Source organism: Phalacrocorax aristotelis, chromosome 3, assembly GCF_949628215.1.
Source record: "Phalacrocorax aristotelis chromosome 3, bGulAri2.1, whole genome shotgun sequence".
Classification (NCBI taxonomy): domain Eukaryota; kingdom Metazoa; phylum Chordata; class Aves; order Suliformes; family Phalacrocoracidae; genus Phalacrocorax; species Phalacrocorax aristotelis.
Genome location: NC_134278.1, coordinates 101,656,895 through 101,684,242, shown reverse-complemented (window position 1 = coordinate 101,684,242; position 27,348 = coordinate 101,656,895). Strand labels below are relative to the sequence as shown.

Sequence of the window (27,348 nt, the reverse complement as noted above, 5' to 3'; positions counted from 1 at the left end):
GTGGAGGGTATGGGTTAAACCAGCAGCAGAATGTCGTGACTCTTAGCTGAAAGACAGCTTTGTATGAGGCATTTCATTTAATATTCTGTGATTCCCACCCAGAATATTCCTATGCTTGCTGAATGTGGCATGTGTGTTAACTTGAAGATACGCTTGTGTAACATAGTGAAACCTACAAGCAGATGCTTTGGGAGAGCTTCAACTGCAGGCAGGGTCTGTTACCGTGTACCTTATTTGGGTAGTAAAACCGTGCAGTTTGCAATAGCTTATCCCGTAGCGAAGCATTAGTTTTGCATCTTCAATCTGTTTGCAAATTGAACCTTGTAGATTTGCAGCTAAAAGTGCATAGTTTTGGGTGCACTGTAATTGAAGACTAGAGAAGAAGAATCAAATTGAGGCAATTAATTGGGCCTCCTTAATTAAATCTGTGGCTGAAACACTCTTATAATTAAATCTTTTTAAAGTATTATCCATATCTCTCTACAATGTTGTACTAACTAATCTATTCAGTTGGGTAAATGAGTGTTGATTCAGACCTTTCTTAAGCAAAGTCCCTAGACCATTAAGCTAGCTAAAATAAATTTAGACATTTGGTTTTCATTAGTGTTGTAACTGAAACAAAAACATTTTAATGACTGATCCCAGAGTATTTTGAAGTTTGTGCAACTTTGCTGGGAAGGTATTTAAGCTGTAGTATCAGTTGCAAGTTGGCCATAGGCCAGTTTTTCGAAGCTGTTTCAAAGCAAGATGTTGGGTTTCCAGAGTGTTACAAAACAGAAGGACTTTGAGAGGGGAGAAGCAGTGGAAGGTATTTATGGTAAAATTTGCACTAGTGAAATGAAATTGTCTGCTAAAAGGAGACAGTGACTTATTCATGCCATACTTCAGTTTGCTGCTTTGTAACAGAGCTGTTTCAGTTATTTGAGAAGAGATAGTTTTGAGCTTTAATACTAATGTTAATTAAAAAATCAAGTACCTAAGGAATCGTGTGCTTTTTAGATATGGTTTTATTATCTTGAACTTGCACTAAATGAGATCCTGCTTCAAAGGGAAAGAACTTACATATTGCTTACAAGATCTAATTTTAAAAACACTTTTGGGGAAATTTGAGTAGGTCTTGGAAGAAGATGGCAATAAAATCTGATAAAAATTAGTGTGTGGACTTTCTTTGACAAATAAAATCTCTGTAGCTTTACATTCGTGGGAGAAGCTGGAGACTGTTCAAGTGCTGTAAGAAGATGATTGCTTATTCTGTGTTGTGCTGTATTCACAATAATGTCTCATGGAAAACCTACTGAAGTTGTTGAAATGTTCTGGGTGATCAGGGGTCAGGAGGGGTTGCAGGGCATCATTGTGTCCAGACTGGATGCTTGGCCAGGGTACACAGAGTGCCAATAGTGGTGTTGACCAGAGTAATTTTAGGTTTTGGTGTTTGTATTTTTTTTTTCTTGTTGGTGATTTGGGGTTAAGTGGCAATTAGAAAAAGACCAGATTACTTCATTTAGGCTACTAGAAATTGATAATGTTTTGAGATGGGACAAACTAGCTCTTCTAGCAGAAGAAATACTGCTCAGATGGAATTACTGAATCGCCTGTCCGAACAAGTGTGGATTTTGATGGGTTCATCTGCACAGTATCACCTTAGTTATTCACTGATTTAGCTGTAATTGATGAAGACAGTGTTCCTACAGAAATCCACCTGATATAAGCAAGAGGCAGTGATCTGAGAGTAGCTGAAAGTCTGGGTAGCTTCTTAGTTTCACCCTGAGTTTGCAACTGATATGTTTATACTTGATTTTATATATTGACCTTTTAGGAATGATGTTCTTAGGTAGGATGTGTATAGCCAAGCTGAGCTTAAGTAAATTATGGGTGCATCTTTTGCAACTGTTATGTTGGTTCGTGTCTGTTATTTCCATTTACAGTGTCTCATAAACAATATATACTTTTTTCACTGACTTCCTAAGGATTCTGTAACTTTAAGTTTTAAACAGAAATATAGCATTTTACAGCATGAATTTTACCCAAAGTAGTAAAGCAGTCATCTGTCTTCTTAGGAGACTCTGTTCTATGCATGCCGTGGAAGTTTTATTTGAATGCCTGAATCAAAGGTTTTTACAAATGTGAAATAATACAAAGTTGCTGCTCTTCTGGGAAGAGTCTGAAAGGAAGTATGCCTTTCCTTTTCTCCTATATTCTGCTTCCGGGGGATTTCTTTTGTGGTTTCACTATCGGGATGTTCTAGCTGAATTGTCCAGCCTATTAAAGCTTATGGGTGGTAGCTGCAGTTATGAGACTGAGTTAAAGGAATGGCCCATTTTTCACGTGTAAAGTGCTGAAAACATTGTGTACTTACACCTTTGTGTTCTGTGAATGGAAATAATGGACCAGATGCAAATGAATATTTACTTTGGTACCTTTAGCTACAGGCTAGAAATCCAATACCGTATTTACGTTTGAGTTCTTTTTGGTAGGCCTTATCTGGCCACAAGATTATAATAGTGATAAAGATCTTTTACTACCTCCAGTAGTTAAACTGAAGATACCTTACCAGAGCTGAAGATTTTCGGTAGTACTGGTTGTGTGTTATTCAAAACATGGAAGAATTTGAATACTGAAGGACTACATAGTTTGTCACAATTCATTTTAAGGAAGATAACTTCATTTTGAGATCACAAAATGCTAGAAACCTGTACATAGTTGCACTGTGCTTTGAAACTGCTTCAGCCAGATGTCTTTTTTTTTAATGTCTTCCCCCTTTGTAATAGTCATTAGAGGTTTTTTTAAAAGTTATTTTTAAAGATTACTTTTATAACTTAATTTCTTGAGAATATTACTGTTTGATAGCACCATAATCTTGATACTGAAAGTAAATATTAACTTGGTGCTGGTACTAATGTGAGAAGAAACATCAGATCTACCCCAGGGCATGAAAAGGCTTATTAATAAAAAGAGAGAGCTGTCCAGTACCCCTTTGCTGTACCAATTTATTCACTACTGTGTTTTAATATTCTGGTATTTTGAGTAGAGATGAGAGATGGCAGAGGAGTGAGTATTAATAGTAGTGAGCAGGCTGAAAGAAGTTAAGTCCTGATTTGAACAAGGCCTGTCAGAATGCTGCATGTGTATAGGAGGAATGGTGCTCATGCAAGCACAGAGGAACAGAATAAGCAGGAAGAAAGAGTGTGCACCATTAAAAGTTGGAGAAAAAGCAAGTTTAGGAAGAAGGAAGAAAGTATATGAGATGTCTGGGGAGAAGTAGGAAAAGAAAATAAGATCTGTTCTTGATGGAGAAAGACATTTAAAGAATATAGAAATGGCTTGTGTTGAACCTGACTTGTCATCTGGCTGCTTATTGTGTCATCTCTGGTGTCAGCTACTGCCAGAAGCTTCAGGGTCTGCAGAAAGTACTGTGGTAGGTAGTTGGTAGAATCTGTTTCCTAGGGCAGCCTTGGCTTAATAGTTTAGGAGAGAGCTCATCGTGGATAAGTTTAGCTGTTGAAATGGTTAAGGACCTCGTCAGTGCTAGTCATCCAGGCTGCCTTTAGAATAAATGAAGTGATACTTGCACCATTAAAATGTCGTTTTCAAAGATGGCATTAAGACAGATGCTTCAGCAAGTAGTTAAACGCTTCGTGTTCGGGGGTGAAGCTGCAATGCTGTAGTTAAGCCAGTGCTATAGTCTTGTCTCTGCACCAGCTCTGGCACGTGTCAGGTCCACCTTTGAGTTATCTCTGCTTGCCAGCCAGGGAGAAATATAACATGTATTTGGGGGAGTCTGGGGGTTAATGGTTTTCTGTAATCTTTGCCAATAGAAGCAAGTCAGTTCAGGGGCTGAAGCAAACTGGGGCTGGTGGGGCAGCAATGGGGCTGGAATCTTACCATAAGGAATATTTTTGCCTTAGAGAGGGTGAAGTTATTTCTTACAGTTTGAGCCAGAGACCTGAAAAGCTTAACATTTTAAATAGCAGGTTTTATCTTTCGTCCAATAGTCTTTCTATTGGCATTAATAGTAAGGACAGCTAAACGTTCTTGTCAACCATAAAAATTTGCAGTGCACTAAATCTTGCTGTATTCTGTGTTTAGCATCACATGGTCGTGAATTCTCAAGGCTGATTGATATAAAAGATATAAAGGGGCCAAATTTAGATTTTTATTGAATGCTTTCTTGTCATGAGTGGACAACTTGCTTCACTTCTGTTGAATTTCTCTCCATTATTAGGCTGCAACTGGGAACAATATTCTTTCTAATGAGACTCCTGAGTGTGGAGCTCCAGTAAGAGCAACAACATCTGGCTGTAATAAGGCTTTGCCTCCTTCTGTTTTGTGATTTGCATGTGCCAAATGCTTGGTGGCTTCATCGAGCTGCATCTCGCTCACAGGACATGAGGCGTGGGGAGGAAAATGAAGGTGCTGTATGCAAACACATGGGATGCTGGCAGCTGAGGGGAAAATGATATAAGGTGGAAATATAACATGCAAGTCTTGTGTATGTGTGAGACTACTTAACTCTTTAAGACAATGAGGGCAAAGTCCCAGTTCTGGTTAACTTCTCTGTGCAGTTATTTTCCATATTGTTTTTAGTATGGTGTGCTCCTGTTCTTTGTAAGGTAAGTATTTTCTGTAACTTCAGTGTCTTTTGATACAGATGGCGTTTTTTTTCTCTTCGTCTCCTGGGAAAGTATTATTTTCAGAATGGCAAGAGTGGTGTTTTGCTAGGGAGAGTTAGGATGGAGGTTAGAAGGAAATTCTGTGATGGGGAATTAGTTTCTTGATGCTGGTGGAGAAGAATAAAAGCAGGGGCTTAGAGGAAGATGCTGCAACACTGACAAGAACTTTGTTTTGAGAAAAGGACCTGAGGAATCAATTGAGAGCAATGATGAAGAGGTCTCAGGTGGCAGTTGCATTAAAGATGCATTTTGCTAGTATAGTAAATGACTCCTTAAATAAGATCTGATCAAATAAGCCATTAGTTCTTTAACTGGAAGCAGAAAAGTTGAATGAATTTGATTTAAAAGGCAATTAAGTAAATGGGGATTATTTTTACTGAATCTTTTCATTGTTTTTCTTTTAATGATGGTCATATCTGATCAGGTAATGACTCCGTTACAAAGCAAATAGAACAATTAAATGAGTTAAAATATAGTGCAAACATAATTGCATCCTACTGCAGAGGTGAAAACTTAATGAACATCCTTGGACCTTGGTGGGTGGGATGGAAGTTGGGCAGAAGCTGTGGAGGATGAGGTCCTGCAGTAGAGGAAGGTGCACCTTTAAGGTTGTGACATGCCTAACTTACACATTGATCGTGTCCTTGGAAGCAAAATAATTTGTGTGATTCATGGATTTGCTGAGTTGGATTATTTTTTCCCCTTCTGTTTGCTTCGTTGCTTGGTTAAGTAATGGAGTGAAGTCTGGAGTTGAATGTAGGAACATTTAGTTGAAATTTATAACTAAACCTCTTTCCATTTAATGAAAGGAAAAATACAGCTGTCTGGGTGAAGATACTGGCACGGTTTTTCTATAGAAATGGAAAACGTGTGGGTGTTTTAGGTGACAGAACATGGAGTAAAACTTGCAAATAAAACTTGCATGCGTGTGCTTTCCTGCTTTCCATGTTCACATTACCCAGTTATCTTTAAAGGGACATTGACTGAAAAGCAGACTAGAAATATTTGCCTTCTGTATTTCTGAGCAAAACAATGTAATAGTATCTACAGATTAGAAATCTTTTCTCCTGCTGGTCTGACAACTTTTTGTGCTTGACAGCTCTTTCTGAGTAGTAGTTTTCATTTGTGGCGCTCTTGCTGTTTGTATCCCAGTCCAGTGAAAGGACAAGAGGCAATGGCACCAATTAAAATACAAGAAACTCCAGGTAAACATAAGAAAAAAAAAAAGCCCATTCTTTTACTGTGAGGATGATCAAACTAGTTATGAACTTATGGCTGAAATGCATTCTAGGGAAAGTGTTCCCGTATAGTTGTCCATCTTGTGGCAATCCTGTACTTTTCTCTGAAAAATCAGATTTTTTTTGATTTTTGGAGATTGAGAAATCCATTATCTTGTGGAATGATTCAGCACAATCATTCCTGTATTTCAGTCACAGAAATGTAAATATCTACAGTTGTATATATGAAAAAATATAATATTGTAGCTGGTTTCTACAGGAGAAATTACTTCATGAGCTACAGAAAGCAGTAACGCCTTTTCGGATCCATGAGTATGCTTCAGTACAATTGGTAATGTGTTCTCATAACGTGATAAATGTTGGAGAGAAGTGTTCTTTGATTGATGTTCGTGCTGAGATGTTCACCAATTTACATGTAATTTCTCTTACTATAGCTGTACACCTATCTAAAAACATGCAAACCAAACTAACCTGTCTCTAAAATCCTCCAGAAAAAGAGACTTCTGGCTCATATTCTGGAGCAAGGAGATTCTTAGTTTTCTGGTTCTTATTGAATGTTCACTTTCAATGGTTTGCTACTGCACTTGATGACGTTAAAAGATTCCAGAAAGAAAATTTTAACATTATCATCCTGGGACATTAAGCAGACTCTAAGTTAAAATGTCTTAAGCATTCTTGCTTCAAGGAAAATAGAGCAAATCAGCAGGCTGTGTAGCAGCCATTGGTCTGCCTTGAAGTTTTAAGCTGGGAGTGGGAGTGCTGGAATGCCAGATTTCTGCTTCCACCCCAACTTTTCTGTTACTTTTTAAGACTTTGTACTGTACTTTTTCAAAGAAAGGTCATGAGTAGGAACATAGTCCTCTGCTGTTCCTGAGTGCTCAAAGTCCTCTACAAGGGGAGAGTGAGTGGAGTGATAAACCGCTTTCCCTCTTTCCATTACCTCATCCTTCCACTTCCATGTTTTTTCAGGATAAGCTGGTGTTGCATGCAGGTGCTACTTTTTTTGCCTACTCTTGCAGTGACCAGATAGACAAATCGCATGTTCTGATGGTTTAGTGCAAGAAGCCTAGTTTTCGCTTGTGCTGTGCTGTAAAATGAAAGTCTGCACTTACTGTTGCTGCTTAGCTTAACGATACAGGAGAAAGTGGCATTTGTATTAGGCTTTTAGTTTCTCAAAGCCGTATGATGAGTATCTTGCCATAGCTTGTTATGGGGCGGGGGGAATGACAAACCACCTCACTACTTGCATTTAGTTTCTACCCCATCCAGCTTTGCTGCAGTCCGTGAGAGTATGTTCTGCCTGGGGAAGGGAGCAGAGTTTCTCAAATGCATTTCAGCTTTGCTTGATATTTAGTGGCAACAGCTGCTTCCATCTGTGTACATGTGCAGGAAGAGATGTTCAGCTGAACAGGCAGCATTCTCTTTTTATTGTGGTGTGCATAATGCTAGCATATGTTCTCAGTTTGCAAATCTGCAGAATACGGCATATATTTTTTCTGAAGCTCATTGAACAAAATATGACTGAAAGAATGTATGTATTTGTAGTTTAAAAACAAACAAACCAAAACCACCACCCTGAATCTTTTTGTAGTAATCTGAAGACACGGCCTATTTGGTCATCTATCAAAATTATTTTCTGTTGTAAAAGACAGGTATATTATTTTCCTTTCTGTATATTCCCTCCTACAAGTGAAATATTGCCTTCTGTCTAGGTCTCCAGAGAAGGAGACAGGGCTTTTTGGCTTGTACTCCCAGTTCTCACAGTGCACCTAGAATCTATTCACAACTGGCTGATGTCATCTCAGGCAAAGTTTCAGTTCACTGAGCCTCTGCACCTCAGTCCACAAAATGTATTTTCACTGCAAGTCTATCTGTTTGGGCATTGGGATATAGTTGTCATAAATTCAGAATTGCAGATTTGCTTATAAAAAAAAAACCCGAAAACAACAAACTGAAAAGTAGGGGTTCTATTTTAGGATAAAGACAAGGGAATTTCCCCTTTGCCTCCTAAAAAATCTGGATCTTGTATACTAGCTGCAACTCCTTTTTGCCAAAATAGTGGTCAGTTGCTGTACTGCTTGTGTTAGCTACTGTTCTGCAACATTAGGTAGCTTGTAGCCCGGCAGCCAATTCTTTTCTCTGATACTGTGATTTAACCACTTGTTTCACTTGTGCTTGCAGACTGAAAGGAAGGAATAGGGTAAGTCCCACTTCTGTACCAGACAAACTGGATAAAATTAATATATTGACAGTTCTTTGTGGAGACGAGTTTTTACTTGGAAATCTTTTGAGAGAGTCAGTGAGCATGAAGGAAAAGTTTGTTAGGAATAATCAATTTTTAGGGCAATTCAAGCAATGTAATATATGTATGGCACAGAGCAGTGTTTTCTCTTGATTGTCTGCAAAAGCTTGGAGTTTGAATGTAGAAAATTAGCAGACAGAAGAAGCAAGCCAAGATGTTGGCACACATGATACATCAGCAAAAGTAGTATCATGTATGATGTGAGCTGGAGGAGGGACATTAGACATACACTTCTGAATTTGACGAGGACTGGTTCAGATGCATTGCTGCCTCAGGTCAGCTAGAGGGAAGACAGACTGGATTTGCAGTCTGCACAAAAGATTAGGAATCATGGCATAATTAAAATTTAAAACTATTCTAATTATGTTAAGGTATTTGGAGCCAACAGCTAAGTTCAGCTGCTTACAAAGAAATACTTGTATATGGGCATAAATAATGTTAACTGAAAAAAACGAAAAGCAGACCTGCTCAAATATTCTGTCAGTCGTAAGTTTCTTGGAGAGTACAGATTAAAAAAAAAATAAAATCCATATTTTATTCAAATGCTGTTTGATGTACTGACTTTCCCCCTCTGCAATACTGTGTGTTCCAGTGATCAGTATAGACATGTCACACTTTGAAGTGGTCTGTGCTTAATTACCTTCTTGAAATTCCAAGCAGAGCTCCACTTAGAAATTCACACTGAGATTCCTTCCTGCCCTCATGAGGCTTATCGGTTCAGACACTGTTTATTTTCAACTCAGGTAGAAGTACTGCTTTTTAACTTTCTTCCAAACTTTAAGAAAACTTGGATTTCATAGAAAAAAAAAATGTAGAAAGTGTTAAGTGGCATGATAATCTGATACTGATAATGACACTCTTTGTTCTGATCTCTCTTAAGTATCCTTTGCACAGATGATTTTGGCAAATGAGTGCGAATAGTTTGTACTTGCTAATTTTCCACCTCAAGTAAACCACCTATAAACATGAGATCACATTTCTGCCATAAATCAGTGTTTAAGAGTATTAAAAATCTACCATCAGTTTGCACACAAATATTTACCTTTTGATTATTTAAATTATACAGATTTGATTACATTTTGAGTACATTTAGATTACATTTAGATTTTTAAAAAATTGTATTAAATTGTATTAGATAAACTAAAATAGAATGAAAATACTGGTGAAGCACCATAAAAGGGAACAAAAAAACTGCAGTGTTACCTCTTTACCAGGGGTTTGTAGGAAAATTTTAAGAATTCACAGTAAAGATGTGGGACTAATAGTAGCAGACTCAGTGGATGACAGTAAAGTTACTTGTAGCTCTATGGTTGGCTTAAAAATAGCAAAAGAATATGGGACTTTTTTGTTGAAATGCCATTGATATGACCAGTTTGGGTGAATGATTAATGAAGTATGTGAAGGGAATGACTACAAGGCTAAGCTCTTCTCTGTTCAGAGAAAAGCTGTGCCGCTTCTAGGGCCCCAGGTAGTCACTGTTCAAAACCAATTCAAGTCTACAAAAACTCTTGTAAGAAAGCTAATGGATGCCTCCAGATGCTACCAGCCATAAGGCTTTCAGGAAAGGAAAATGACCATTTCTGCCTTACATTTCTGTGATGCCAGTCCCAGTAGCTGCAGGACAGGCATCTGCTTTTCATAGTCAAAGAACTCTTTGTCTGCTCGTCAGGATTGACAGATGAGGAAATTGATGTGACTTGTCACTTCCAGGTAATTGAAATTATGCTTGCATCTTATCACTTTCAGTGACTTTTCCAAGACAGTGGTTTACTTTCATCATGTACAGGACCTATAACCAACTGCTATGGCAGCAGGGATGCCTGCTTCATCCCTACTGCAGTCGATATCACCAGCCAGTGTACATCTGTCTCATTAGTTAGGTGATCCAGCTGACACTTCGCTGCTCAAACTCATAAGGCAATATCCAGGTATAAGAACGTCTGTACTGAACAGTTGTCAAAAGTTGAAGGTAGCTGAAGGCAGCAGTGTTCTGCAAGCAGGCAAACTGCTGTTGCCAGCCTGTTCTGATGGGAAATTCAGTGTGTTACTGATGATAGAGAGAACAGGTTACAAATACAAGAATGGAGCCAAGAGCTGCTGTTAGGAGTGGACTGAAATCAGTGAGTCAATTCCAAGGTAGGACGTGCAGCTCTCCTAGCTGGGTGGTGTAGCAGTACATGGGAAGCAACAGATACCCTTTGTTCTTCTATTTTTTGGGGACAAAATATGTAGATAACTGGTAATTTGACATCAAAATTGTGTGCACACATTTCTCTGTTCTGAGAGTTTATTAAAAGCTTTGTTTCTCTTCTTTTTTTGCCCCGAAGTACAATGGGTTGCATGAGGGGAAGGGGAGGGAGAATCTGCCCTGACAGAACAAATTTCTAAAACTTATCTTAAGCTTTTCCTGTGCAAAAAGCATAATCAGTCAAGAGTGGGCAAAAGTTCACGCTAACACAAACAAGATGCTGAACTTGAATGCACAATGTTGCATGTGGCAGCAGTCTCTTCAACACATGCATGCAAAAGTGAATCCACAGTGTCTAGATAGCAGATGACAGCAGTGTCATGAGATTTTTTTAAAAACTGCACGTTGTACAATAGATTTATGACTTAGAATGTCTTAGGCAGTTCTTTAAGTGTATGTGTATTAGCATGTGTCACTGCGCTACCTCTGCCATTTGATGTGCTGGATTTGTTCTGCTTATAAGTTGTCAGATAAAACAGACATAACTGTCTAAAGACCCTTAATGTTTCTGTTTGCTTGGAATCCATTTTGGATTGCCTGGCATGTAAGAAGGGAAATCAGATATTGCAAAACATTCTTCCAAACTGTGACAATGAATGCCTGCTAATCTTAAGTCTTCAGTGATTGTACTAATCAAACCAGCAAGATCCTTCCACAAATAATGTGATTTCTCTCAAATTCATAGCAAAGTTAAGTCAGCTTCTTATCTATGACAGGCTGTTTGGGGGATTTTGCCTCTTTTTGGCTTTTCCGTTTAAGGAGGGAAGTAAGTTTTGGGTTTGTTTTATCACTATTATTCCCAGCCCATAACTTGGCCAGATCCTTGGGTTTCAATGTGATGATGATGTTAGTCTCTCTGCTCTCCTGTAATGTTACTCTGGTTCCTAGGCCAATTCACCCTCTTCAAGTCTTTTAATTTTCTTCTCAGAACATTTGTCCAAAAGGCCAAAAGAAAGTATTTACTTTCAAAAGCGTAGCACTTTCAAATGTACAAGGTTTCTAGCAGTGCTAGGTGTTTGACAGAGTCCATCACATTAAGGGCAGGTTTTTATTTGTCTCATCTCTACCTGGTTCTGACTTATTCTTGTGGCCTTATTGAGAAGCCATTCTGTAGTGAGCATACCAGTTCTGGTTTGTCTTCTGCTGACCTCCCATCACAAATCCATGGAGGATGTCTGAGCTTCTGGCTGGCAAGCCACGTTTTGGATGCTGAAAGATGATACCCATTTTGGTGTCTGTTTTGTTCTGCATAGGTAGTGATGTGGGGAACTTCATTGAACCAAGTGCTCAGAATATGAGATACTTGTGCACAGATAGCGGCAGTGGTTGGGCTAGAAGCCTCTACGTGCCTAAACATAGCGTCGTGGAGACATGCCTGTAGCTAAAACTCTGTGATTCCTTCCTTGACAAGAATCAGTTTGCAGCATAGCCTTCATTAAGTTCCATTGATACTTCGGATTTTCTGTGTGTCAAAACAGCAGTGTTCAATTCAGCTATGGAACTCTTGTTTGGATTGTTTCTACCTGACTGAGATTATTGCTTTAAATATTCTAAAAAGGAACACTTTCTGTGGTGCTGTAAGGCAATGTTCTGTTTGATTATATAATGAATAATTAAGATAACTTGCCTAATTTTTTGTAAGTTTTGATATCTATTTCTTCAGTGGTGAATACACTTTCATAAAGATATTTTAGAACTCTGTACTGAAAAACTGCTAAAGACATATCTGCTTAACTTTCTTCTTAATTCTGCTATTGGAAACACAAAATATGTAGATACCCAAGTTGCATTCCAGCATGACCTACTAGCAGGCAAGAGGATTTCCGCTTCAGTGCTGTGGTTCATTAAACAGTTACAAACAGAAATGCTGCAAAAGTGTGCTGTGGACATGTGACGAGAGATTTCTGATAACCTCAAGGCTGGCTCCCAAACGATCTTATTAATTCTGTGAGTAATCTGGGGAAAATCAGTAGGGTTTCTTTGACTTTTGCCCTCTGAGGTTGCAGTTTTTACAGCTTGGAACAGCTATTACTAACAATAGTTCTTGAAGTGTAATTTAAAAAACCCCAGGAAATGTGTTCCTGGTTTTCTTTCTGATGCAGTTGCAACTGACAGCTCCTCTTCCTTTAGCCCCTAATTCACTGTGCCGCCGTTCCTGGAAACCTGTTTGGAATGTTATAATGAAGTTTTTCACTTGCCTGAAGTACATCAAATATAACACATGAGCCTGGTTTCCAGCAGACATTTCATTCTGTGTACAGTCAGCTGTTTCTCATGAGTCACACTGCTGACTAGGTAGGGAAGGGTTGCTTTGTGCAGGCTCTGGGAAGTTCATTATTTTAATTCTTCTGTATTGGGAAGGCTTCTGTTACTGTTGTCAGCTCATTTGTGTTCAAGGTAACTAATCCAGGACCAGAAAGTAATATCTTTTCTAGCTGTTGGTGACAATAAAGAATTGATTAAGATTGAGACTGTAGGAAATCTGGACATAAAGTATCATGTTTTGTGGCGATGGATGGAAGAGAAGTGCAATAAGTATTTGCCCTTTTTCTTGTGAACACATTCTCTTATCTAGCTTGAAGTTTATTTTTTCTTCAGTTTCCCTTTGAGAATTATTTTCAGTATCATTAAAATCTTATCTTGAAGAGTAACACAAAGAGCTGTTTCAAATTGCTTTTCTTACACAATGCCTTTGAGTGGCATCAACCTGCCTAGAACTGGGCTACCTCCTTCCAGGTGCCATTTTTCTTCCTGTTCCATTTTGCCTCCTCTCTCCAGAGTTGACATCATACAGTCTTCACTGGAGAGGGCAAGATTCCTGAGAATATCAGGCACTAACTGTTTTGAAAGGCCTGTATCTGTGGCTTGGTGTCTGGATGTTACTTAAAATATATACAGAACTGTTAACTGTATATATTTACAAACATTCCTTATTTTTTTAAGACCGTTCCTTACTATACAAATTAACCTTGGCTGTTCTTTAAAACTGCCACACTTTAAAACTATTTTTCAGCTTAAGGTAGGCAGGCATGCTTACCTTGCTCTTCAGTGTTAGCAACATATTTCTTTGACACATAACTTTGCTGTTATAGTTTTCCAGTTTAGCTAGCTGCCTTGTCTCTCTGCTTTTAAGCCAGATTTGGTTAAAGTAACCCTTTTAAACCAGATAAATGGGAACACAGATTAATACAACAGTGTTTTTAAAAAGTTTGATCCAGTCTTCAGTAGTATTTAACCTTTAGTTACTGCAGTTAGAAGATTATGAAATGTTCAGATTTTTTTCAGCTTTTCAAAATTTTCTGATTATTATTAGTTCTGAAGCCAGCAGCTGTGTTACTTGATGCATCAAAGAAGTAGATAATACTACTGTTATTAAACTTATCTTTGGAAATCTCTTCCATTGTTTGGTGTTTGTTAAGCCTAATAATATCAAAGCCACATTATAAACCTGAAAAGTCATAATATTCATTATAGCTGGTTGGTATTATTTTTATCAGCTTAGAAAAAAAAAATCACAAAATCCAGTAATGCTATTAGAAAGCATGGGGTTTTTTTTCCAGATAGTTTTGATAAGAAAAGCTACCTTCTATAGCTTGCTCATGAACTAGATAAATTGAGAGTTCATATTTGGTTGGTTTTTCCTACTAGTTTTCTTTTACTTATCTGTCATTGTTCTTCAGAGATGAAAGATAACCATAATGTCTTAATTTCTGAAGGCAAAGGCATATACAGGTTGACCAAACGACTGTTTACAGTGTTGAGGTTTATCCTCCTTTCTGCTTCTCTCTTTTTCCAGTTAAAATACCATAATGTCAATCTTGTTTCTTAAATACTGTTAGAAACGTGTTAAAGTATGTGAGAAGTATTTCCAAATTATAGTTAGTGACATACAGCACACCTTGGCTTACCTGCTTTGTAAACCAGACTTGTGATGCATGCCGGGTTTAGATAATGAGAGGAGATACAGCAGTTAAAGTGACGATTATCAGTCATTTTGAATTCTGGTGCTCTCAAGTGATCACAGATCCCACTGCAGATGACATTGGGTACTGTGCCTTTATCCCTCTGTAAGTGTATAGGGTAGGCTTCTAACTGTTCAACTATGTGCTTTAAATGATAGAGGTAAAGAATTGTTGGGGCTTTTTTCTCTCTTACGACTTCTAAAACAGCTTTTGTAAGTATAAAAAAATTAAGAAAAATAAATACTTACAGTTTTCCAGTAGCCACTGTTATTTTAAAGTTCTGTTTTCAAAGGTTTAAAGTTCTAGCACTAGTTTTCAGTATATCCTTTTAGAAAGATGGGGCTTTTATAAATAGCTAGTGTTTCTTCAGTGGTCCGTAGACAGTTTGAAGTAGTTGACTGGCTTGATCTGGAATTGCTGAAGTGTAGCTGTATTGTAACTTAGAGTTGAGTAAGAATCCCTTAATGGGTTTTTCTGAAATGTTTTCTTGGTGAAGTCAGTCTGTAAAAAGAAAATCATTTTAATGGAAACTTTAAATATTACAGTTTCTCACTAATCTTATGAACAAAATTTCTGATTTTGTCTTCTGACTGTTTCCCTCAGGAGGATAAATAGCTTTGAAATAATCTTAGCCTGAATTGGAAAACTCAATACGTGCTTCATCAATGAGCTTTATGGAGCCTGACACTTCAGTGTTGTGGAAGGTGCAAATGCAGTGCAGATCACTGCAATGATTAAAAGGTAAAACCAGTTAACGGAGTCTGTAGAACTTGTGTGCCCACAGAAACTTCTTGGTTATATGTTAAAACTGTCCTGCACATCTAAACTTCTTGCAGTGAGGAATAGTGTTTATGCAGATAGGTATTCTACACAGTAAGATTGCCTCCAGGACAGATGCAGAGATTTCTCCTTTCCTATCGAGACTGCTGCTTCTAGAAATTAATCTTCTGAGTTTCTGGTCCTGCTGACTGAGAAGATTTTGTAATTAGGAAAATTCAGGAACAGAGGAGATAAATATAAAAATGGAAGCAGGAGATGAGGAAGAAGCAAAGGTCCGTATAAAAGAAAGAGAAATGCTGCTGTAGCTGGAGCATAGGGAGAGATGGTTATTGATAGACTGGCAGACCTGTGCAAAATAGGTTTGGTAGTAATAACCATACCTTTAAAGTAATTTTTTTTTGCTGGTTTTATAGAGATTGACTTGTTCATAATTCTTTTTTTGCCTTGGACTGAAAAGCAGATTTTGGCAGCCTCTGCTTTCTTTTCTCTTTTCTGATTTGACCATGTAGTGTTCTGAGTTGGATGTCAAGGAACTGTAGCTGCCCACTATGTGGAAAACTGTTTTAAGTTTCATTATATTCCTCTGTCAATTACTACATACACTTGTACAGATTCTTAAGGAATTCTGGAATACATGGGGACAATGATCTCATTTAGATTCTTAATCCCTAAATTTTCAGCAGCCATAAGGGGGTGAAAATCCAACTTTATCAGGTGGAATATACACAAAAAGAAACATTTGCTTTGATAACAAAAGAGGCTCAGTGCTCAAAAAGATTTTCTGGAAGGATTTCCTTCTAGTTAGAGTACATAATTTGACAATTTTAAAATAAAGAATAATATTTGATACGTTTATTCACAGCTTCAGCTAAGATAGCATGTTCAGTGACTTTAGCAGGTCTTAATTAGTGTTCTGTCTGTTCTATTGCAACAGGAGGTGCCTTAGCAACAGATTTCTATTAAGTAAGAGAATGTAACTCAGTGTGTGCTTATAAAAAGAAAAGGAAACCTGCTTTTGTCTCAGATTAGTCCATAGTATCTTCTATGTTTAAATTTCCTTTAGATTTACTGTAGCTTAAGTTGTTAGACTATGTGTTGGATTTAATAAATAAATAGGATATGGAGCATTTGTCTTGTAGATTGCTTTGCTGAATGCATGTCATGCCAGCAAAGACCAAGCTGGCTTCCCCCTTTTCAGCAGTGGCTAAGCTGTCACTGCAGAGACTCCAAAACATTCACGAGCCATAAAACTGGCACTTGTTTTCCTTTTTCATGATGTTTCATGCTTGCATTTTGTTTGTCTTTCCTTAGGTTTTTTGAAGCTTTTACTGAATCCTTATCTGTGATGACAGTTAAATTTTTTGGAAGATAAATTGAAGTGGCGTATACAGTAAAATAACTTTTCAACAGCTTAGTGCTAAATGTTTCCAGATATAGATGCAATTTAATCACATCTACACTTTATGAAAAATGTAAATCTGCAGTTCTCTGAAGAATGTTTATTAATACCTTTAATGTTTATGCTTGTACATGAGGAAAGTATACATAATTCCTCTTTGCTAGAAAGACCCTTCAATTTAAATTTATTAAAGATTATTTTACCCTGCCATGAACAAAATGTCCCCTAAATCCGCTTCCCTCCCATGAAAGCGTGAGAATTTCTCCACTACTTGGGGTCTGTGCAAATCATCTGCACTACAAAAGAACCCCGGCTCCTTCCATTTTAGGAATCTGGGAAGGGTAAATATTTAGAAGTGCTGGCATAACAATAGCAGAAGTAGAAGGAAATTAAAGTTTGGGATCTAGTGCTGAGACACTTCTGGTTTAAGCTGTGGGTGGGGGAAAAAAAGACATTTTTAGTAAATTGATGAAATATTATGATTTTAATTTTTTTGAATAAGTGTAACTGTTTGTTCTCGGTAGAAGAAACTACCCAGTTTCACAGACAATTAGTCCCAGTTTTGAAAAGGTAGCTTTTTGCTTTTTCTGTCAGACTGGAGTATGTTGTTCAGTTACTTTCTGACAGGTCACAGGAACTAATGTTTCACGGGTCTTTCTATGGAAGGCTGCTGCTGGTATGAGAACTTCTTGAATGTAAAGCTTAGAGGTTGTAGGTTGAATGAAGTAGGCTGAAGTTAAGACAATGGCATAGAAATTGATTCCATTATAGAAACCCTGGTGTTGAGGTTGCAAAGTATTTTGCTCTATAAAAGACTTTCTGTAGAATCTCTTCGAGAATTTCCAGCATGAGTTGTTTACAACAGCTGTTAGATACTGAGCAGAAAGATTTGTTTGTCCTTAGAATAGCAAAAAAAAAAAAAGAGTATTCTTAATCTTGATAAATTCAGTTCAGGTTGAATAACTCTTCAGATATTAAAACCGGTTTTCCCAGTGTATTTGACTTATCTTTGGGAGATTTTTGGCACTGTGTTCAAATACCTAAATGTGTATGTTCTAAAGACTGAAGCCTGTTTCTGCCAAAATTTGCTGTGTGACTTATGAGCCTATATAAAGACAATTGTAGTAACTTAAGCTGATATTTGGCTTGTGTTTATGCAAGGCAACTCCAAATAATCATTTAACTCCGTTTTGAACTGTGCTATATTTTTCAGGAAGAGAGCGTATAGAGTTGGCTGAAGAAAAGGAACTGTACTTTTGCAAAGAATTTCAGTGTTTTGAAATATTTTTTTTTTTCTGAACGAATTTAAACTTTAAAACAAACAATTCTGGATTTCTTTGTAGAAGGAAATAGAGTTTATCTCTAGGGTGTCTATCTTCACAGGTAGGAGACCCTGATGGATAGCCTCATCTGATGCCTCAGGGCTCTTAGCTCTCACTCAGCTTGCTCAAAGATGTATGGGTCATCAGAAGAGGCAGGTTTCCATTTAATTATGTTAGAAGGTTGTCAAACTTCACCATCACGTTTTTACAGTATTTTTTCATTACTATTTGTATAATTTTTATTTTTACAGTTTCCAGATGGTAGATAATTCAGTGCAGCCCCTGACAGTTTGTTGAATTTCAGATGGCCTAGTGTCTTGAAGGTGAAATCTTCGGATTTAGGTGCCAGTTGCTGTAAGGGGAACTAGACCCACAGAACTTTGGAAGTATAGCGAAATAGACTGGAACAGTATTTCGAGATAGAGTAATTTAGACCACTCCAGGACTTCAATGCCTGAGTTTTCTTACACATTTCTCAGTTTTTTGGTTACCTACTTACGCAGATATTTATTATCTTGAAGTTTCATTTGCAGGGTGACAGAATTGTTCCCTGCTTTTTCCCTCTTGGCTGAATCTTACTCAGAGCGCTCTGCAAATTCTGCAAAGGGGAGCAATTCAAAGAAATCCTAATTTCAGTAAGGTCAGTTGTTCAACCTAGACACCTGAAGAGCTAAATCCAGTGCCTGGGAGGTAATTGCACAATGTGATCTTCCTCTGTAGCATAATGGTGGAGAAACTGGCCCAGCAGAGAAACAATTGTTTGCCTGCTTTGTTTAGAAGCAGATGTGCTTTGCACAAAAAGTGATATTGAATCTCACAGTTGATGATTAATCAAGTGCTCTTCCAGCCTTTTGCATAATTTTCTGTTACTGGGTATCTCTAGTTATCACATGAGTTGGCTTTTGTTTTAACAACTAACACCTCAAAATATTAAGCAGAAGAAAGAAGTTACTGAAGGAACTGTATAGTAAATTGAACTTAGACTGTGAAATCTGCAGTCTGGTAGTGTTGTCTCCTAATGGCAAGTTAATATCAGTCTACTTCAGATTCAGAGTCTATATGACAGCTGTTGAATTTTGGTCATAGTTCCGTGAAACTTGTGACGAGGGTCAGTGGGATTCAAGTATCTTTGCATAATAGCTTTCTACTGGTAAAATAAATCATAAGAGTATGCTTTTAATCTCTTTAAGGCTTGTGGAACTATGAGAACTTTAAGTTCCTGCTCAGTAATACAAATGAGTGTGGTTTAGTTGAGACAGTGAGATGACACTCATTTTAGTGTGAGATTGACCATGACCATTTTGTAGGGTGTTGTATTTCTTCCCTAGTAATTCAGCTATAACATCTTACCCACCAGTTCCTTATGAACCAGCAGAATTATAGATGTCTGTTTTACCCTGTTTAAAAATGGAGATTTTAAAATGCTTTTAGCTAGGATAGTGTCATTACTTATAGGAGTTCCTCTGACAGTGTATCTGAACTTAAGAGGGACAACAGGGCTGAAGGCCCTCATTGCATGGGGGAGGAGTGGAGAGCTTGGTATTAAAAAAATGCAATGCTCCAGACGTCTTGCAGTCCAAGCATCAAGGTATACTGATGTGTTGTAGAGCAGAGACTGTGCCTGGTGCTCTTTCTACTGATGCTCCAGTGCCTAAGTTCCACTGCAATGAAGAAGTGTCTCTGAATGGCTTGCAATGCTTTGATATAATTGCTGTGCAACTGTATGACAAATCCAAGAACAAGATGTGGATTTTATGCCGAACTTGCATCTGAAGGATGTCAAGCTCAGATTCCTCACCAAGCAGCGTAGACATAACTACTCAGCTGTTTACTAGATTGGAATCAAGGGCATCCTTTGTACAACTAGGAACACAAAGTTTGCAGGACTGGACTGAAGGAGAGCACAAGCAAGAGAAACAGGATTTTGTAATCCAATGATGAGGTCACTTACCTGGGATGGGGGGAAACAGGCTGTACATCGAGGACTGCATATGTATGTCATATGAAACAGTACAGAGTTTATGAGCAGTCTTGGAAGCTTAAGCAGAACTAAGCATAGCCTATAAAGTGGTAGATGGAACAATTTCTATCTAAGGTCTTCTGGAAGTAATTGAGTGAAGCTTTAAAATGGCGGTGATAAACACAGAATGAAAGTAAGATTTTTGTGCGTGTTGTTTGTTTTTTCCAGATTCTTGATATTTGCCAAATTGATCCATTTCATAACAGAATTTTCCATGGCAAAAGATTCTGTTTAATCCTATTTTAAGCCTCTGTTTAATCTTATTTTAAATGTGCTGATCAAACTATGGTTTGTGTACTTGCCAGAGAGGTTATTCTTGATTTGTGTTTTAAGAGAAATGAGCGTATTGAAAATCAATAGAAATTCTGCGTCCACATCCGCGAATATAAGTGTTGATGTAGTAGTGGTGCATGCCAGCACTCATGTATTTCTCAGTTTATAACTTCAAAGTGAAGAAAATGCAAATATATTGTACTTCAGTGCATGACTAAATTAGGGTATTAAAACAGGTTGGTGGTTATGTTTACCTCTAATTTTGATGGTTTAAAAAACTGACTTGTTATTAGCTAAATTTACAGTGGCAGTTTTAGGTTTCTAGGAAGCTCTGGTGACCTCTGTTAAGAGGTATTTCGGTGAATATGTCACTAATAATTTCATTCTGCAGCTAATAGTAATGGGTTTAATCCAGAAATTATGAGCTGGGCCCCTCTTCCCTGAGGGAAGTATTTCTTTCCATCTTTAAGGCTAAAGGGGGTGAGCATAGTAAATTTAACAGGGCCTGGCTTTTCTTTTATATTTGAAGTCTGTGAGGCTTTTGCTAAGTACTATTCAGAATATACGTAAAATATAAGTAATACACAGCACAATTTTTCTTCAATTACCTCCATCTGAAGGCAGACACATGTGTTCACCCATGCCATTTTAATGGAATACAGCTTTGTTTGCTGTCACTTACGTGTTTACCTGTGGCCTTGCAAACTAGGTTGTGATGGCTGATACTTTTAGATGTTTTCTGTGCACAAGAAGCCTAACCATTTCAGTCATGCTCTGAAGAGTACTGATGGTTCTGCTCGGTGTTTACAGTAGTGGCGCAAGTAGATTAGTAATGCAGCACTTGTGGAGAAAGTCATAGAAGATAATTATGTTGTTGAACTATTGGCTCGTTTGGCTCTGAAAGAAAAAGTGCAGTTATTCAACAAGAAAGCAAGAAACCTGGGAAAGTGCCTTCAGTGGCTTTACCAATTGTACCCGACTATGTTTTAGTATCGAATTAGAATGCTAATCACCGAGTTCTTCTCTGTCTTGTCCTAATGAAAGAAATCCCTCTATGTAGGGGACTGGAATTTCAGTTTGTAAATGTTGTAAACACAGCCCTTTGTTTCTGCTTTGTTATTTTGTGAGAATTTGAAACTAGTTCAGCAATAACTTGTTTTATAGGGAGCTTACAACCAGAAATTATGCATCATGCTTATCCCTTCAATTTGCAGTTCTAGTTTTTAGTTATATTCTGTGTACCACATGCTTTTCCTTAAGCAAAAATGTTTTAAAGTTTCTATTTAGTGCTAAGTATTAACTCTAAAGCCTATTGTTTTCACAGTATGTACTATAATACACACATTATATTGCATATATTCTCCTAAGTGGACCTAAATCATCAGTGCCACTGAAAGAAGCGCATCTCCCCACGCCTGCTGGTTATTCTTGCCTGTTACGGTTGCCATCCTTACACCAGCAAATGAGCTTGTGCATGTATGTGGTGAGTTGAATTTAGAAAATTTATCAGGATTAAAACTATTCCATGAAGAGGAAGTGTGTGGGTTAGCGCCTTAGCACATGTTTGCGTGATAGGCACTCGCCTCTTAAAATTATCACCTAGCTTTGAAATTCCTTGTCCTCTGACCTCAGGCCGAGCATTCCAGCTTCTTCCTGCCAACCCCCCCCTTCCTTGCCCCCTTCCCCGCCCCCTTCCCCTTGAAAGGCGCAGCTTGCTCTCACCACTGGCTTATAATATGACAGTAACCAAGGAAATCAGGGTCACCTGTTTCCACTCACCATGCAGAAATACTACTGGTCCTGCCTGGTATCTTGCACTTGGTTGTACTGGAAAGGTGGGAAGAATGCTGGCGGATATTACAGTCTTTCTAATGCCTAGCAATAACTTTGTATGCATTTGGCTTTGAGTACTACGACCAGATCCATGTGATACCTTTTTGTTCACTGTGAGGAAAAAAAATATAGCGTACATGTCATGTGAGCATGAAGAACATAGTCATCCAAAACTGATTGGGATGCTTTCCTCAAGGTTAGATTATTTTTTTTTCTTATCTTTGTCTCTAAAGCACACTCTTTGGGAAAGATATTTTTGCTGGTAGATTTATACGCAAGTTGTTTTGGAAAGGGTATATGTGAAGATGAATATCTTCTGACAAATGGAGCAATCTTTCTGCAGCTGCTCTTTTGCTTTCAGTAGCTGATTGGGGTTTGAGTTCTTGCTAGGAAGGTCAATATTTTATGCATGCATTGCTCATTAAAATAGTATCTGGCTGGTGACTGTTAAATACTGTAGACTAAGCAAGGCTGTTCTGTTAAATAAGATTGAAAACTGTAAAAAGAACATTCAGGTTTTAATATCTGAACACTGCTATAAAGGTTCAATGGCTTGGTAGTAAACATATTTCTTAGCTCTACTAAAATTAGCAGTGCCTGTGCCTTGGAATAGGTACGCAGCCCAGTTAAGTGAGCTGGAAGGGAAGGAGTTGCAAAGGTACCAAACTTTTCTCCTAGCCACAGAATGACTGTACAGCTGCTGCTGCCACAGGGCTGCCAGAAGTCTTCAGCAGCTGCTGTATGCCTGCCTCCATGTCTGATACGGAGGTGGCTTACTGGTGCTGACTTTGTACAGCTGTGGCACTGCTGGCATGCACCCAGTCACTCTTCTTCTCCAGGATATAAAAAAGTATCTCCACGTTGTACTCTCTAATGACCAAAAGTGACTAGTGTTCTCTCAATTTCCATACCCTGGTTTCCTGTGCAGAAGACTAGTATCAGCCCTGCAACTTCAGAGCCCTGGAGTGCTTTGTGATCCTCAGTTCCTGGGTATGGAAAGAAACTGTACTCCTAAATAAATTTCAGCACCTGATGCTCTTCAGATTCCTTAATTTGTATGTGAAGAGAGTTCATCTGATACTACAATTTATGTAACCAGTAGAGAACCAAATGCTATTCCGATGGATCTCCTAGAAACATGTATAGTACATATAAAACGGGTAGCCTGTAGTAATTGGAAAAAGCAATATTGTCTAACTGAATTGGCTACATACATCACAGACTGTAGCAGAAGTAATCTAATTGAAGTCTGATCTTGAATTTGATCTTTAAATAGCTATCCAACTGTACTTATTGAATGTAAATCTCAAGAGGTACCATCAGGTTTAAAAAGCCTTCAAGTGCATCATCTTAGACATTTGGTCAATACTGGACATGTTCAATATAAAAATTTGGTTTGTTAAATGGGCCTCATGCAGAGAAATAATATATCTGGGTTTGTAATACAACTATAATGCAATTTCTGTATACCCCATGCTTTTCTAAAGGATTTTTTTGGTTTGAAAATTGATTAGGAAGGTATACAGTTGCAGTTTTGTATACTGACAAGAGTACAGCTCAGAATTGTGTGGCTCCAGGGAACCTGCAGAAAATGCCAAATCAGGTTTCTAAGATAACACCTCAGTATCCCTAGGCATAATATAAAAGGAATAGAGATAACATTCCCCTACATTTTTTTAAATGCTACGTAAATGTGCCATGGTTTAGAATTGTGTCAAGGTTTTTGACTTCAAACAGCAGGTAAAACACACACTTATCGAACTAACTTTAGCGAACAGCTTTGGAAATTGTGACCTGTATATGATAGGCAGTAACTGGAGTTTAGTCTGAATAGTATGCGATCAGAGGGTCCCAGAGAAATATGGCATCTCCTTCTAAAGCTATGAAGGTTGACGCTCTTGAAAAGTCTGCCTCTTGATTTATCTGCACGCATGAGAAATTCCCAGGCTCACATCTGTTTGCTAAGAGACAGCTAGAAAAGATTGACTTCCCATTGCAGGAGCTGTGTTTGGGTAACCCTCTGGCAGGCAAGCAGCCTAGTGAGCAAACACTGAGTTTGTGCTCAAATAGCATTTTCTCTTGCCTTGTCTGTCAGGCCTTCATTAGTGTGTCAGTAAAGCTCACATCAATTGAAAGCTCCCCAGTGAACTCTAGCAATGGTTGCTTACTCCAAACACTTAGATCTCTTCTTTTTTTCTCTGAAGGAAAAAAGATCAACTTTGGTGCTTATTTCACTTTCCTAATGAGGAAAGGTGAAGGTGTGATGTGGGTTCATGTATTATTTGAAGGTTTAAGTGGTTAATTTTGAAAATCCTTTAGAAAAATTAATAATTAAGAAGCTGTTAGGTGTTTTCTCTCCTGGTACTTCTACTAAGCCAAAGGAGCAGCAAGCTAGGTTGAAGGTTTAACTTCTAATAGGTAGAAGAAATGTTTCACAACTACAGCTGTCACCTAATTTGCTCTTAAGTGAATAGCAAGAACCTTATACTTCCTTTAGCTGTGGAAGTGAATGAAATGAGCAACAAAATGAATAATTTTCTGATACCCGCAATATAAATGTTTATTTTGCACGTAAGTGTTTATATTGCACACTGATGCAGTTGCAATAAATATTGATGTTATATTTTTAGTTTCCCTGAAATTAAGTGCAAAACAATGGTCCCTATCTTAAAAGTAATTGAAGTTTTAGTGTTTTAAAAGTATCCCTTGCATTTCAAGACTTCGCTGTTTCCTGAACTAAGCATCTGAATCTGAAAAAGTGACTTGTCCTTTGCTGAAATAGAAATAGTGGTAGCTGTGTTTTCTGGACTGTTGCTGTATGAATGCCTCCAAATGATGGGAGAAATGCAGTTCTTTGTTATTTCTTTGGTTATAGACAAGTTAATATGGTAATCACGGTAACAATATTGGTAAAGTGCATTTCTCGTGTCACGTGGAAAAAAGTTATACTGCAATAGTCACTTTCACTGTAACATCAGGATAGGGGTTTTGATTCAAATACTGTCATCGTGTAAGTGATGGAGTTACTGCTTTTTATGTCACTTGTTTATTTTATGTCCAGATACAGCATTCTGTTACTTTTTCCCTCTGGTCAGTCTGGACTATTTTACAAGTGACATTATACATGTGTGCACTTACATAAGATACACTTAAGTGTGGTTAGTTCATAGTGGAAAAGGTACACCTGTGAGAAGGGAATGTGAATGAGAAAACGTAAGTCTGTGTAAACATGTTTATGCAGCTGCAATTTAATGTAACTTATTGGAGCACTCTGTTTAGAGAATAAAACTTACAACTGAAAACAAGCTATGAAAAATGCCTTCAAAACCTTGTGAGCTGTAGATAAATCAAAAGTATAGATCTTCAATTCTGCACGTGGATTTATTTGTACTTTTAACAAGTTCTCTTCATATTAGTGTCTGACAACTGATTGAGGTGCTAATAAAACTCTTACAAACTTCATATTAAGCATTTCTGCAGAGTATTAAATCTGATTTTTTTCCTGGTTTTTCATGATTAATACACAACTTTTTTCTTTAGTAGTGTAAATAATTGCTTCCAATATGGGGACTTTTTTAAACTTAATAGCTTTTCAAGATTTGTGTGATGTGGGACTTGAGTTATTGTGGAGCCTCAGATATGCATTTCAATTCAGAGTACACGTGGTTTGGAAATATGCAAAATAAGATTTATCTCTATTAGATCTTCACTGAAAAATCATTAAGTTGATGTTCTGTAAGTAGATAAAACAAGACAGTCTTAGGTTTCATAAAACTCAACCTTCGCATGACCTGGTTTAAAACCTCAGGATCTCAATGAAAAAAGTTAGAAAAATACTGCTAGAGTGTCTTGTTTTGGGTGGGGGGACAAGTCTGGAAAATCTCACTATCATACTTTGAGAGCTTTTTAAAAAAATCAATAAAGGAAATAGTTTGGAATCCTGCTGTATTTGTTTGCAATATCATACTGAACTGACTCTTTAATTACACTAGGGACTGAGAGCACATTGTTCTAGGCACTTAATGGACAATGAAAGACCCTCTTTGCCCCCAGAAATGTATTTCTGTGCTTTGACTTTCAGTGTTATTTAAGATGATGTGACCTTAAATGTCCATTTTCCGGAATATTAAAAGAATTTGTTGGTATCTGTTTTATTAAATGTAGTGTGTAGATTTTAAATTTCCCAATAACAAGCCAGAAGTCCTTTGTTTATCTAAAAAACAAATAGAGCATGTTCAGTAATCATGTCTAACACTTCCCCTGTCACTAGTGCTGGAAGAGACTGCTTTGCAAGGCTTAAAGATTTTTTTCAGCCTCTATACTCAATTCTCAGCCTTTCTTGAGGATATCAGTTATGAAAGATTTTGTGGTGAAGTCGGGGTGAGTGGAAACTGGAGAAGGACAGCCAATTTACTTCACGACATCTGTTGATCAATGTTTCATCCTCACGGACCTAGCAGTCTGAAAATGGAAGGCTCAATACTTAAGGCTTCAGTCACAGGTATATGAGGATACTGCATCAGTTTTGCTTATATTATGGCCTATATTTATATGAAGGTTTGTCTCCTTAACACCCTGAGGTGCAGGGTGGGGTGGGGAAGTGTATAGAAGAATGCCAGTGTAAGAGGATGGGAGTTTTTATGTTTAATACCTTGTATATCATTCACTTCCTTTTCTTCATCATGTATCTCAAACAAATGCATGCATCTAAGTACAGGTTTTTTCATTGTTGGGTGCTTTTGTTTTTACCTCTTACAATTTTCTCTTTCATCTCTGAAAGGGTAACACAAGCTGTGAATTAAGTCCACTCTGTTCGGAGGCTCTAGAATGTCAGTATTGAGTTTCTGTCTCAGGGGTGATGCCTGATTGAACACAACTCTCCTGTTTTCAGGCTCAGTTTAGGTCTAGGAGCAGATGATTCATGTTTGTGTGGCTGCAGTCTCAGGTAAGTCAGTTTGTCTTCACCTTGTATTTCTGAACCCAAGAGCACTTGGGAGCACCATGCAGGCACTCATATCTCTGTAAAATTATCAGGTGTGGCACAGTCAGAGGTGATCTAGATGTAGTAATTTCCAGTGGATCAATCTGACTCGGTCCAATTAACTTTCTCAGTACTGTGCTCCTGGCATGTCCCACGTACTGCTCTAATCTGGAAGATCCCAATATGTGTCCTGTGTGCCTCTGAGTCATTAAAGTAGCTGCCACTATCACCGTATTACCTCAAGTGTTGCATGAAAATACACTTTAGTATGAAAAGTAGTAAATGACTGGTTGGTTCCCTGCTGTGTTTTTCCCACTGCA

At 37.8% G+C, this 27,348-nt stretch overlaps 1 protein-coding gene across 4 annotated transcripts in view; it reads left to right on the top strand.

The window, feature by feature from the left end:
- DISP1 (dispatched RND transporter family member 1) overlaps positions 1 to 27,348 on the top strand; it is a 95,216-nt gene that overhangs the window by 16,831 nt on the left and 51,037 nt on the right. The window contains exon 1 of one of the 4 annotated variants that reach the window (XM_075088797.1): positions 12,386 to 12,405. The exons of the other annotated variants lie outside the window; for them this stretch is intronic. The gene's annotated coding sequence lies outside the window, so the exon portion shown is untranslated. Of the gene's footprint in view, positions 1 to 12,385; positions 12,406 to 27,348 lie in introns of those variants that run through there. 4 annotated transcript variants of the gene reach the window in all.